This window comes from Rhinoderma darwinii, unplaced genomic scaffold (genome assembly GCF_050947455.1).
Source record: "Rhinoderma darwinii isolate aRhiDar2 unplaced genomic scaffold, aRhiDar2.hap1 Scaffold_88, whole genome shotgun sequence".
Classification (NCBI taxonomy): domain Eukaryota; kingdom Metazoa; phylum Chordata; class Amphibia; order Anura; family Rhinodermatidae; genus Rhinoderma; species Rhinoderma darwinii.
In genome coordinates this window covers 658,126-670,634 of record NW_027464450.1, presented here as the reverse complement: position 1 = coordinate 670,634, position 12,509 = coordinate 658,126, and positions in this window count along the sequence as shown.

The following is a 12,509-nucleotide window of genomic DNA, read 5'->3' as shown; positions in this document are numbered from 1 at the left end:
ACGTTCGTGTGAATAAGGCCTTATATTGTAATTTGTAGTGAATTTTCAGTGCGCAATCCGCACCAAACATAGGAGGCAAGTAAGTGGCTTATTCAGATGTCCATGTTCGGTCTGTGATATAAGGACCGTGTATCGGCCATATTTCCCGGACCGACCACAGTTCAGGGAGCCGGGTTTCTAGCATCACAGTTATCTATGATCATAGTCCCTCCCCTCCCGTGGGAATACTGTCCCCGGTCCCGTACTGAAAGCATCATTAGGCTATGTTCACACGGAGTATTTTGCCGAGTTTTTTGACGCGGAAACCGCGTCGCAAAACTCGGCAAAAACGGCCCGAGAACGCCTCCCATTGATTTCAATGGGAGGCGTCGGCGTCTTTTTCCCGCGAGCAGTAAAACTGCCTCGTGGGAAAAAGAAGCGACATGCCCTATCTTCGGGCGCTTCCGCCTCTGACCTCCCATTGACTTCAATGGGAGGCAGAGAAAGTGTATTTCGTGCTGTTTTATGCCCGCGGCGCTCAATGGCCGCGGGCGAAAAACAGCGCGAAAATCGCAGCGAAAATCGGCGTGCAGGGAGAGGAATATCTGCCTCAAAGTTCCAAACGGAATTTTGAGGCAGATATTCCTCCCCCAAAATACTCCGTGTGAACATAGCCTTACAGTATGGGGCAGTATTCCCGCAGAGAGGCAGGGACTCCCAGCAACACTGATAACTATGATGCTAGGAGTCCGGCTCCATCACGCTCCGTATGTCACGGACCGAATGCGGCCGTCTGAATAAGGCCTTAGTCTAGTTACACAGTGCGGTGAAATCCCATTTTTTTGCCACAATTTTTGCAAAAACGTGACTTGACCGCACTGTGAGAATATAGCCTAATAGCACTTTTCATGTTTTGTATCTTTTTTTTATGCAATTTTCGTAATTACGGCACAAATCACGCGGTTTTGCCGCGATTTTTATATAATCGCGGCAAAACTGCGCCATTTTTGCCGCGATTACGAAAAATCGCGGCAAAAAAACGCTAGGAAAACGAAAAAATACCAAAAAACTTTTTAACCAACTTTATACAATCTACAAATGGGGTCAGGGGGATGGGAATCAGGATGGATAGGGGAACATACTCACCAGCCTGCAGGTCCGGTCGGCAGTGTAGAGGAGCTGGGGGGCGGGATCTCCACACGCAGCTTCAGCACATGCTGCATCTTCCCCGTCCAGTGAAGCTACAACAGGTATGCAGGGGCTGCCGCGAGTGTTGCTAGGGGAGTGTCGCTAGGGGGGGGTCGCTAGGGGGGTGCCGCGGGCGTTGCGAGGGGGGGCCCGTGAGCGTTGCGAGGGGGGGGCCGTGAGCGTTGCGAGGGGGGGGGGCAACAGTCCGAGGGGGGGGGGGCGACGGCAGCCCGGCGGGCCCCTTTTCTTCATCCATGTGGCCGGGCCCCTGACGGGAGTACCAGTAATACCCCCCTGATGGCGGCCCTGATTACGCCCCCCAGAAAACAGTATGCGGCTATAAAATCAAGTGCAGAATTCCTGGACCGAAAAGGCCAAAAAGCCTCCTTTTATGCCAAGCCCTGGCACATGCCCGTGAATAAAGCACACATATTTGGTATCCCCATGCACAGGAGAAGTGGAAGAATGTGAAATGCGATGAATTTTGTCCGTGGTCCATTTTGTGTGTGAAAAAGCTAGCATAAACTGACGCATTTGTTAAAAAAAAAGGTAATTTTATTTTGTTCCATCTTATTCAAGAAACTTTCAGAAGAAAACTGGACTGTCTAAAAATATGATAAACCCCTTGAAGGAAACCTTGTGGGGTCTACTTGTGTGAATGAAGTCATTTATGGGGTGATTCTAATGTTTCAGCAGCATTACGCCCACCAGAAAACAGTATGCGGCTATAAAATCAAATGCAAAATTCCTGGACCGAAAAGCCTCCTTTTATGCCAAGCCCTGGCACATGCCCGCACAGTGAATAAGGCACACATATTTGGTATCCCCATGCACGGGAGAAGTGGAAGAATGTGAAAGGAGATGAATTTTCTCCGTGGTCTATGCCGTATGTGAAAAATACTAGCCTAAACTGACGCATTTGCTAAAAAATAGCTGAATTTTTTTTGTTCCATCTTATTCAAGAAACTTTCAGAAGAAAACTGGACTTGCTAAAAATATGATAAACCCCTTGAAGGAAACCTTGTGGGGTCTACTTGTGTGAATGAAGTCATTTATGGGGTGATTCTAATGTTTCAGCAGCATTACGCCCCCAGAAAACAGTATGCGGCTATAAAATCAAATGCAAAATTCCTGGACCGAAAAGGCCGAAAAGCCTCCTTTTATGCCAAGCCCTGGCACATGCCCGCACAGTGAATAAGGCACACATATTTGGTATCCCCATGCACGGGAGAAGTGAAAGAATGTGAAAGGAGATGAATTTTGTCCGTGGTCTATGACGTATGTGAAAAATACTAGCCTAAACTGACGCATTTGCTAAAAAATAGCTGATTTTTTTTTGTTCCATCTTATTCAAGAAACTTTCAGAAGAAAACTGGACTTGCTAAAAATATGATAAACCCCTTGAAGGAAACCTTGTGGGGTCTACTTGTGTGAATGAAGTAATTTATGGGGTAATTCTAATGTTTCAGCAGCATTACGCCCCCCAGAAAACAGTATGCTGCTATAAAATCAAATGCAAAATTCCTGGACCGAAAAGCCTCCTTTTATGCCAAGCCCTGGCACATGCCCGCACAGTGAATAAGGCACACATATTTGGTATCCCCATGCACGGGAGAAGTGGAAGAATGTGAAAGGAGATGAATTTTGTCCGTGGTCTATACCGTGTGTGAAAAATACTAGCCTAAACTGACGCATTTGCTAAAAAATAGCTGATTTTTTTTTGTTCCATCTTATTCAAGAAACTTTCAGAAGAAAACTGGACTTGCTAAAAATATGATAAACCCCTTGAAGGAAACCTTGTGGGGTCTACTTGTGTGAATGAAGTCATTTATGGGGTGATTCTAATGTTTCAGCAGCATTACACCCCCCAGAAAACAGTATGCGGCTATAAAATCAAATGCAAAATTCCTGGACCGAAAAGGCCGAAAAGCCTCCTTTTATGCCAAGCCCTGGCACATGCCCGCACAGTGAATAAGGCACACATATTTGGTATCCCCATGCACGGGAGAAGTGGAAGAATGTGAAAGGAGATTAATTTTGTCCGTGGTCCATACCGTGTGTGAAAAATGCTAGCATAAACTGGCGCAATTGCTAAATTCTTGCATTTTTTTCCAATTTTGCCCACTTTAGAGAAAAAAATAAAAATGATATATACTGACAAATGCCACTAAAACAAAGCCCTATCTGTCCTTTAAAAAGAGTGTAAAATTCAAAGATGAACTTTATTCACCTGCTGAGTTATAGTCATCTAAAGAAGCGCATAGCAAAATTGTGAAATTTGCTCTGGTCATTTAGCTGTAAAACAGCCTAGTCCTTAACCGGTTAAACATCTAGTTACTACTTCTGATCATACAGTACAGTCAGCCAAGCATACCAAGTTACCAAGTTCAATCACACAATATTAAAATGAGTAAGGAGCATGGATACATATCAGCATTAGATACACATGGGTAGAACTTATCATTGTCAAACCTTGTTCTTAAAGCTTAAAAAAATGGTTTCAATTTATTAAAGATCATATCTGACTACTACCATAACAATTGACAGACATCAGGGGCTCCTTCCAGGAGAGTAATCACTAACCAGAGCATTGCCGACGCTCTGGCCATGGATTCCTGGGTTTTTAAACTCCTAACATCACTGTCCATATAGTGAAAGTGACATCAAGGGCTTTCCCAAGTCAGAAAATCCCGGCCAGTGAGTGCTTGCGATGCTCTGGCCGGGGACTCAATAGTTTAAAGCCAAATATGGATATTTAAAGCCATATATGCACAGTAAAGTGAGAGGCTTTCTCTACAAGCGTAATTCCCGGCCACAGCGCTGCCAACGCTCCGACTTGGAATTCTCACATTACAAAGCCCCTAATGTCACTGTCTATGTACAGACAGTAACATCAAGGGATCCTCCAGGAGCAGAATCCATATATGGACAGTGATGTCAGGGGCTCCCTCCAGGAGTGGAATCCCCAGCCAGTGCAATGCCAGTGTTCTGGCCTAGGATTTTGGCATCTTAAAGCTCCTAACGTCAGTGTCCATTTATGGACAGTGTTGTCAGGGGCTTCCGTAGGAGCAGAATCCCCAGTCAGAGCGTTGCTAACGTCAGGGGCTTTCCGAGCCAAGTGCTTAAAGTAACGCTGTGCCCGGGGAGTTCAGGTGATATATCCCACTCTATGCCTATACAGCCTTCCGTTGGAGGTATACGTAGAGACTTCTCCCAATGCATACCTCTGACGAAAAGAAAAAAATTGAATGTGAACATACTCCAAGAAGCCCACAGCTCTGAATAAATATGGCGCAACTTGGGTTGTCAGTGCTGCACAAACTGACATCTACACCAGTTAGCATAGATGTCAGCTATAATATCCGCAGGTGTAAATTAAATATGTCATGCAGGAGATCTGCTCTCCCGCTGGTCCCGACTTACTAGATGAAAAGACGCGAAAACAGCATAAAGTCTCAAAAAGCTAAAATTTTTACTCAAAACGGGCATGCGCCAAAATTTCCCATTACATTACTTTACAATATCATGTATTATAAAGACATTTACTTTTGAGCTACTTTGACTAAATCGTTAGCAAATGGAAAAAAAAAACACCAAGGAAAAAAATGTAATTAAAAAACTACGGCCTCCTCCATTTCCCCTCTAGCCGTCCTTTCCATCTCCAAAATGGTGTGTTTTCTGCCATTTTAGGTAGAAAAATTTCTATTTGCTCACCATTTAGGCAAAGTAGCAGGAGGGTATATTATGCAGCTTCTCAAACTCTACCTTGAAGAGCTGTGTGGTTTGTATTTTAATAGTAACTTTTTAATCTAAATTTACTTTTTACTCTGCCTGACTTGGTATTTATTTGTTCAGAGTTTCAAGCTCACATTGACTTGGTCCTCCCCTATAGGACCTCTCTATCTGTTGAACTAAGTATCATTACTAAAACTTATCTGAATCTGATTCTTAAACATCTAGTTACTACTTCTGATCATACAGTACAGTCAGCCAAGCATACCAAGTTACCAAGTTCAATCACACAATATTAAAATGAGTAAGGAGCATGGATACATATCAGCATTAGATACACATGGGTAGAACTTATCATTGTCAAACCTTGTTCTTAAAGCTTAAAAAAATGGTTTCAATTTATTAAAGATCATATCCGACTACTACCATAACAATTGACAGACATCAGGGGCTCCTTCCAGGAGAGTAATCACTAACCAGAGCATTGCCGACGCTCTGGCCATGGATTCCTGGGTTTTTAAACTCCTAACATCACTGTCCATATAGTGAAAGTGACATCAAGGGCTTTCCCAAGTCAGAAGTTCCCGGCCAGTGAGTGCTTGCGATGCTCTGGCCGGGGACTCCAGAGTTTAAAGCCAAATATGGATATTTAAAGCCATATATGCACAGTAAAGTGAGAGGCTTTCTCTACAAGCGTAATTCCCGGCCACAGCGCTGCCAACGCTCCGACTTGGAATTCTCACATTACAAAGCCCCTAATGTCACTGTCTATGTACAGACAGTAACATCAAGGGATCCTCCAGGAGCAGAATCCATATATGGACAGTGACGTCAGGGGCTCCCTCCAGGAGTGGAATCCCCAGCCAGTGCAATGCCAGTGTTCTGGCCTAGGATTTTGGCATCTTAAAGCTCCTAACGTCAGTGTCCATTTATGGACAGTGTTGTCAGGGGCTTCCGTTGGAGCAGAATCCCCAGTCAGAGCGTTGCTAACATCAGGGGCTTTCCGAGCCAAGTGCTTAAAGTAACGCTGTGCCCGGGGAGTTCAGGTGATATATCCCACTCTATGCCTATACAGCCTTCCGTTGGAGGTATACGTAGAGACTTCTCCCAACGCATACCTCTGACGAAAAGAAAAAATTGAATGTGAACATACTCCAAGAAGCCCACAGCTCTGAATAAATATGGCGCAACTTGGGTTGTCAGTGCTGCACAAACTGACATCTACACCAGTTAGCATAGATGTCAGCTATAATATCCGCAGGTGTAAATTAAATATGTCATGCAGGAGATCTGCTCTCCCGCTGGTCCCGACTTACTAGCTGAAAAGACGCGAAAACAGCATAATGTCTCAAAAAGCTAAAATTTTTACTCAAAACGGGCATGCGCCAAAATTTCCCATTACATTACTTTACAATATCATGTATTATAAAGACATTTACTTTTGAGCTACTTTGACTAAATCGTTAGCAAATGGAAAAAAAAAACACCAAGGAAAAAAATGTAATTAAAAAACTACGGCCTCCTCCATTTCCCCTCTAGCCGTCCTTTCCATCTCCAAAATGGTGTGTTTTCTGCCATTTTAGGTAGAAAAATTTCTATTTGCTCACCATTTAGGCAAAGTAGCAGGAGGGTATATTATGCAGCTTCTCAAACTCTACCTTGAAGAGCTGTGTGGTTTGTATTTTAATAGTAACTTTTTAATCTAAATTTACTTTTTACTCTGCCTGACTTGGTATTTATTTGTTCAGAGTTTCAAGCTCACATTGACTTGGTCCTCCCCTATAGGACCTCTCTATCTGTTGAACTAAGTATCATTACTAAAACTTATCTGAATCTGATTCTTAAACATCTAGTTACTACTTCTGATCATACAGTACAGTCAGCCAAGCATACCAAGTTACCAAGTTCAATCACACAATATTAAAATGAGTAAGGAGCATGGATACATATCAGCATTAGATACACATGGGTAGAACTTATCATTGTCAAACCTTGTTCTTAAAGCTTAAAAAAATGGTTTCAATTTATTAAAGATCATATCCGACTACTACCATAACAATTGACAGACATCAGGGGCTCCTTCCAGGAGAGTAATCACTAACCAGAGCATTGCCGACGCTCTGGCCATGGATTCCTGGGTTTTTAAACTCCTAACATCACTGTCCATATAGTGAAAGTGACATCAAGGGCTTTCCCAAGTCAGAAGTTCCCGGCCAGTGAGTGCTTGCGATGCTCTGGCCGGGGACTCCAGAGTTTAAAGCCAAATATGGATATTTAAAGCCATATATGCACAGTAAAGTGAGAGGCTTTCTCTACAAGCGTAATTCCCGGCCACAGCGCTGCCAACGCTCCGACTTGGAATTCTCACATTACAAAGCCCCTAATGTCACTGTCTATGTACAGACAGTAACATCAAGGGATCCTCCAGGAGCAGAATCCATATATGGACAGTGACGTCAGGGGCTCCATCCAGGAGTGGAATCCCCAGCCAGTGCAATGCCAGTGTTCTGGCCTAGGATTTTGGCATCTTAAAGCTCCTAACGTCAGTGTCCATTTATGGACAGTGTTGTCAGGGGCTTCCGTTGGAGCAGAATCCCCAGTCAGAGCGTTGCTAACATCAGGGGCTTTCCGAGCCAAGTGCTTAAAGTAACGCTGTGCCCGGGGAGTTCAGGTGATATATCCCACTCTATGCCTATACAGCCTTCCGTTGGAGGTATACGTAGAGACTTCTCCCAACGCATACCTCTGACGAAAAGAAAAAATTGAATGTGAACATACTCCAAGAAGCCCACAGCTCTGAATAAATATGGCGCAACTTGGGTTGTCAGTGCTGCACAAACTGACATCTACACCAGTTAGCATAGATGTCAGCTATAATATCCGCAGGTGTAAATTAAATATGTCATGCAGGAGATCTGCTCTCCCGCTGGTCCCGACTTACTAGCTGAAAAGACGCGAAAACAGCATAATGTCTCAAAAAGCTAAAATTTTTACTCAAAACGGGCATGCGCCAAAATTTCCCATTACATTACTTTACAATATCATGTATTATAAAGACATTTACTTTTGAGCTACTTTGACTAAATCGTTAGCAAATGGAAAAAAAAAACACCAAGGAAAAAAATGTAATTAAAAAACTACGGCCTCCTCCATTTCCCCTCTAGCCGTCCTTTCCATCTCCAAAATGGTGTGTTTTCTGCCATTTTAGGTAGAAAAATTTCTATTTGCTCACCATTTAGGCAAAGTAGCAGGAGGGTATATTATGCAGCTTCTCAAACTCTACCTTGAAGAGCTGTGTGGTTTGTATTTTAATAGTAACTTTTTAATCTAAATTTACTTTTTACTCTGCCTGACTTGGTATTTATTTGTTCAGAGTTTCAAGCTCACATTGACTTGGTCCTCCCCTATAGGACCTCTCTATCTGTTGAACTAAGTATCATTACTAAAACTTATCTGAATCTGATTCTTAAACATCTAGTTACTACTTCTGATCATACAGTACAGTCAGCCAAGCATACCAAGTTACCAAGTTCAATCACACAATATTAAAATGAGTAAGGAGCATGGATACATATCAGCATTAGATACACATGGGTAGAACTTATCATTGTCAAACCTTGTTCTTAAAGCTTAAAAAAATGGTTTCAATTTATTAAAGATCATATCCGACTACTACCATAACAATTGACAGACATCAGGGGCTCCTTCCAGGAGAGTAATCACTAACCAGAGCATTGCCGACGCTCTGGCCATGGATTCCTGGGTTTTTAAACTCCTAACATCACTGTCCATATAGTGAAAGTGACATCAAGGGCTTTCCCAAGTCAGAAGTTCCCGGCCAGTGAGTGCTTGCGATGCTCTGGCCGGGGACTCCAGAGTTTAAAGCCAAATATGGATATTTAAAGCCATATATGCACAGTAAAGTGAGAGGCTTTCTCTACAAGCGTAATTCCCGGCCACAGCGCTGCCAACGCTCCGACTTGGAATTCTCACATTACAAAGCCCCTAATGTCACTGTCTATGTACAGACAGTAACATCAAGGGATCCTCCAGGAGCAGAATCCATATATGGACAGTGACGTCAGGGGCTCCATCCAGGAGTGGAATCCCCAGCCAGTGCAATGCCAGTGTTCTGGCCTAGGATTTTGGCATCTTAAAGCTCCTAACGTCAGTGTCCATTTATGGACAGTGTTGTCAGGGGCTTCCGTTGGAGCAGAATCCCCAGTCAGAGCGTTGCTAACATCAGGGGCTTTCCGAGCCAAGTGCTTAAAGTAACGCTGTGCCCGGGGAGTTCAGGTGATATATCCCACTCTATGCCTATACAGCCTTCCGTTGGAGGTATACGTAGAGACTTCTCCCAACGCATACCTCTGACGAAAAGAAAAAATTGAATGTGAACATACTCCAAGAAGCCCACAGCTCTGAATAAATATGGCGCAACTTGGGTTGTCAGTGCTGCACAAACTGACATCTACACCAGTTAGCATAGATGTCAGCTATAATATCCGCAGGTGTAAATTAAATATGTCATGCAGGAGATCTGCTCTCCCGCTGGTCCCGACTTACTAGCTGAAAAGACGCGAAAACAGCATAATGTCTCAAAAAGCTAAAATTTTTACTCAAAACGGGCATGCGCCAAAATTTCCCATTACATTACTTTACAATATCATGTATTATAAAGACATTTACTTTTGAGCTACTTTGACTAAATCGTTAGCAAATGGAAAAAAAAAACACCAAGGAAAAAAATGTAATTAAAAAACTACGGCCTCCTCCATTTCCCCTCTAGCCGTCCTTTCCATCTCCAAAATGGTGTGTTTTCTGCCATTTTAGGTAGAAAAATTTCTATTTGCTCACCATTTAGGCAAAGTAGCAGGAGGGTATATTATGCAGCTTCTCAAACTCTACCTTGAAGAGCTGTGTGGTTTGTATTTTAATAGTAACTTTTTAATCTAAATTTACTTTTTACTCTGCCTGACTTGGTATTTATTTGTTCAGAGTTTCAAGCTCACATTGACTTGGTCCTCCCCTATAGGACCTCTCTATCTGTTGAACTAAGTATCATTACTAAAACTTATCTGAATCTGATTCTTAAACATCTAGTTACTACTTCTGATCATACAGTACAGTCAGCCAAGCATACCAAGTTACCAAGTTCAATCACACAATATTAAAATGAGTAAGGAGCATGGATACATATCAGCATTAGATACACATGGGTAGAACTTATCATTGTCAAACCTTGTTCTTAAAGCTTAAAAAAATGGTTTCAATTTATTAAAGATCATATCCGACTACTACCATAACAATTGACAGACATCAGGGGCTCCTTCCAGGAGAGTAATCACTAACCAGAGCATTGCCGACGCTCTGGCCATGGATTCCTGGGTTTTTAAACTCCTAACATCACTGTCCATATAGTGAAAGTGACATCAAGGGCTTTCCCAAGTCAGAAGTTCCCGGCCAGTGAGTGCTTGCGATGCTCTGGCCGGGGACTCCAGAGTTTAAAGCCAAATATGGATATTTAAAGCCATATATGCACAGTAAAGTGAGAGGCTTTCTCTACAAGCGTAATTCCCGGCCACAGCGCTGCCAACGCTCCGACTTGGAATTCTCACATTACAAAGCCCCTAATGTCACTGTCTATGTACAGACAGTAACATCAAGGGATCCTCCAGGAGCAGAATCCATATATGGACAGTGACGTCAGGGGCTCCATCCAGGAGTGGAATCCCCAGCCAGTGCAATGCCAGTGTTCTGGCCTAGGATTTTGGCATCTTAAAGCTCCTAACGTCAGTGTCCATTTATGGACAGTGTTGTCAGGGGCTTCCGTTGGAGCAGAATCCCCAGTCAGAGCGTTGCTAACATCAGGGGCTTTCCGAGCCAAGTGCTTAAAGTAACGCTGTGCCCGGGGAGTTCAGGTGATATATCCCACTCTATGCCTATACAGCCTTCCGTTGGAGGTATACGTAGAGACTTCTCCCAACGCATACCTCTGACGAAAAGAAAAAATTGAATGTGAACATACTCCAAGAAGCCCACAGCTCTGAATAAATATGGCGCAACTTGGGTTGTCAGTGCTGCACAAACTGACATCTACACCAGTTAGCATAGATGTCAGCTATAATATCCGCAGGTGTAAATTAAATATGTCATGCAGGAGATCTGCTCTCCCGCTGGTCCCGACTTACTAGCTGAAAAGACGCGAAAACAGCATAATGTCTCAAAAAGCTAAAATTTTTACTCAAAACGGGCATGCGCCAAAATTTCCCATTACATTACTTTACAATATCATGTATTATAAAGACATTTACTTTTGAGCTACTTTGACTAAATCGTTAGCAAATGGAAAAAAAAAACACCAAGGAAAAAAATGTAATTAAAAAACTACGGCCTCCTCCATTTCCCCTCTAGCCGTCCTTTCCATCTCCAAAATGGTGTGTTTTCTGCCATTTTAGGTAGAAAAATTTCTATTTTCTCACCATTTAGGCAAAGTAGCAGGCGGGTATATTATGCAGCTTCTCAAACTCTACCTTGAAGAGCTGTGTGGTTTGTATTTTAATAGTAACTTTTTAATCTAAATTTACTTTTTACTCTGCCTGACTTGGTATTTATTTGTTCAGAGTTTCAAGCTCACATTGACTTGGTCCTCCCCTATAGGACCTCTCTATCTGTTGAACTAAGTATCATTACTAAAACTTATCTGAATCTGATTCTTAAACATCTAGTTACTACTTCTGATCATACAGTACAGTCAGCCAAGCATACCAAGTTACCAAGTTCAATCACACAATATTAAAATGAGTAAGGAGCATGGATACATATCAGCATTAGATACACATGGGTAGAACTTATCATTGTCAAACCTTGTTCTTAAAGCTTAAAAAAATGGTTTCAATTTATTAAAGATCATATCCGACTACTACCATAACAATTGACAGACATCAGGGGCTCCTTCCAGGAGAGTAATCACTAACCAGAGCATTGCCGACGCTCTGGCCATGGATTCCTGGGTTTTTAAACTCCTAACATCACTGTCCATATAGTGAAAGTGACATCAAGGGCTTTCCCAAGTCAGAAGTTCCCGGCCAGTGAGTGCTTGCGATGCTCTGGCCGGGGACTCCAGAGTTTAAAGCCAAATATGGATATTTAAAGCCATATATGCACAGTAAAGTGAGAGGCTTTCTCTACAAGCGTAATTCCCGGCCACAGCGCTGCCAACGCTCCGACTTGGAATTCTCACATTACAAAGCCCCTAATGTCACTGTCTATGTACAGACAGTAACATCAAGGGATCCTCCAGGAGCAGAATCCATATATGGACAGTGACGTCAGGGGCTCCCTCCAGGAGTGGAATCCCCAGCCAGTGCAATGCCAGTGTTCTGGCCTAGGATTTTGGCATCTTAAAGCTCCTAACGTCAGTGTCCATTTATGGACAGTGTTGTCAGGGGCTTCCGTTGGAGCAGAATCCCCAGTCAGAGCGTTGCTAACGTCAGGGGCTTTCCGAGCCAAGTTCTTAAAGTAACGCTGTGCCCGGGGAGTTCAGGTGATATATCCCACTCTATGTCTATACAGCCTTCCGTTGGAGGTATACGTAGAGACTTCTCCCA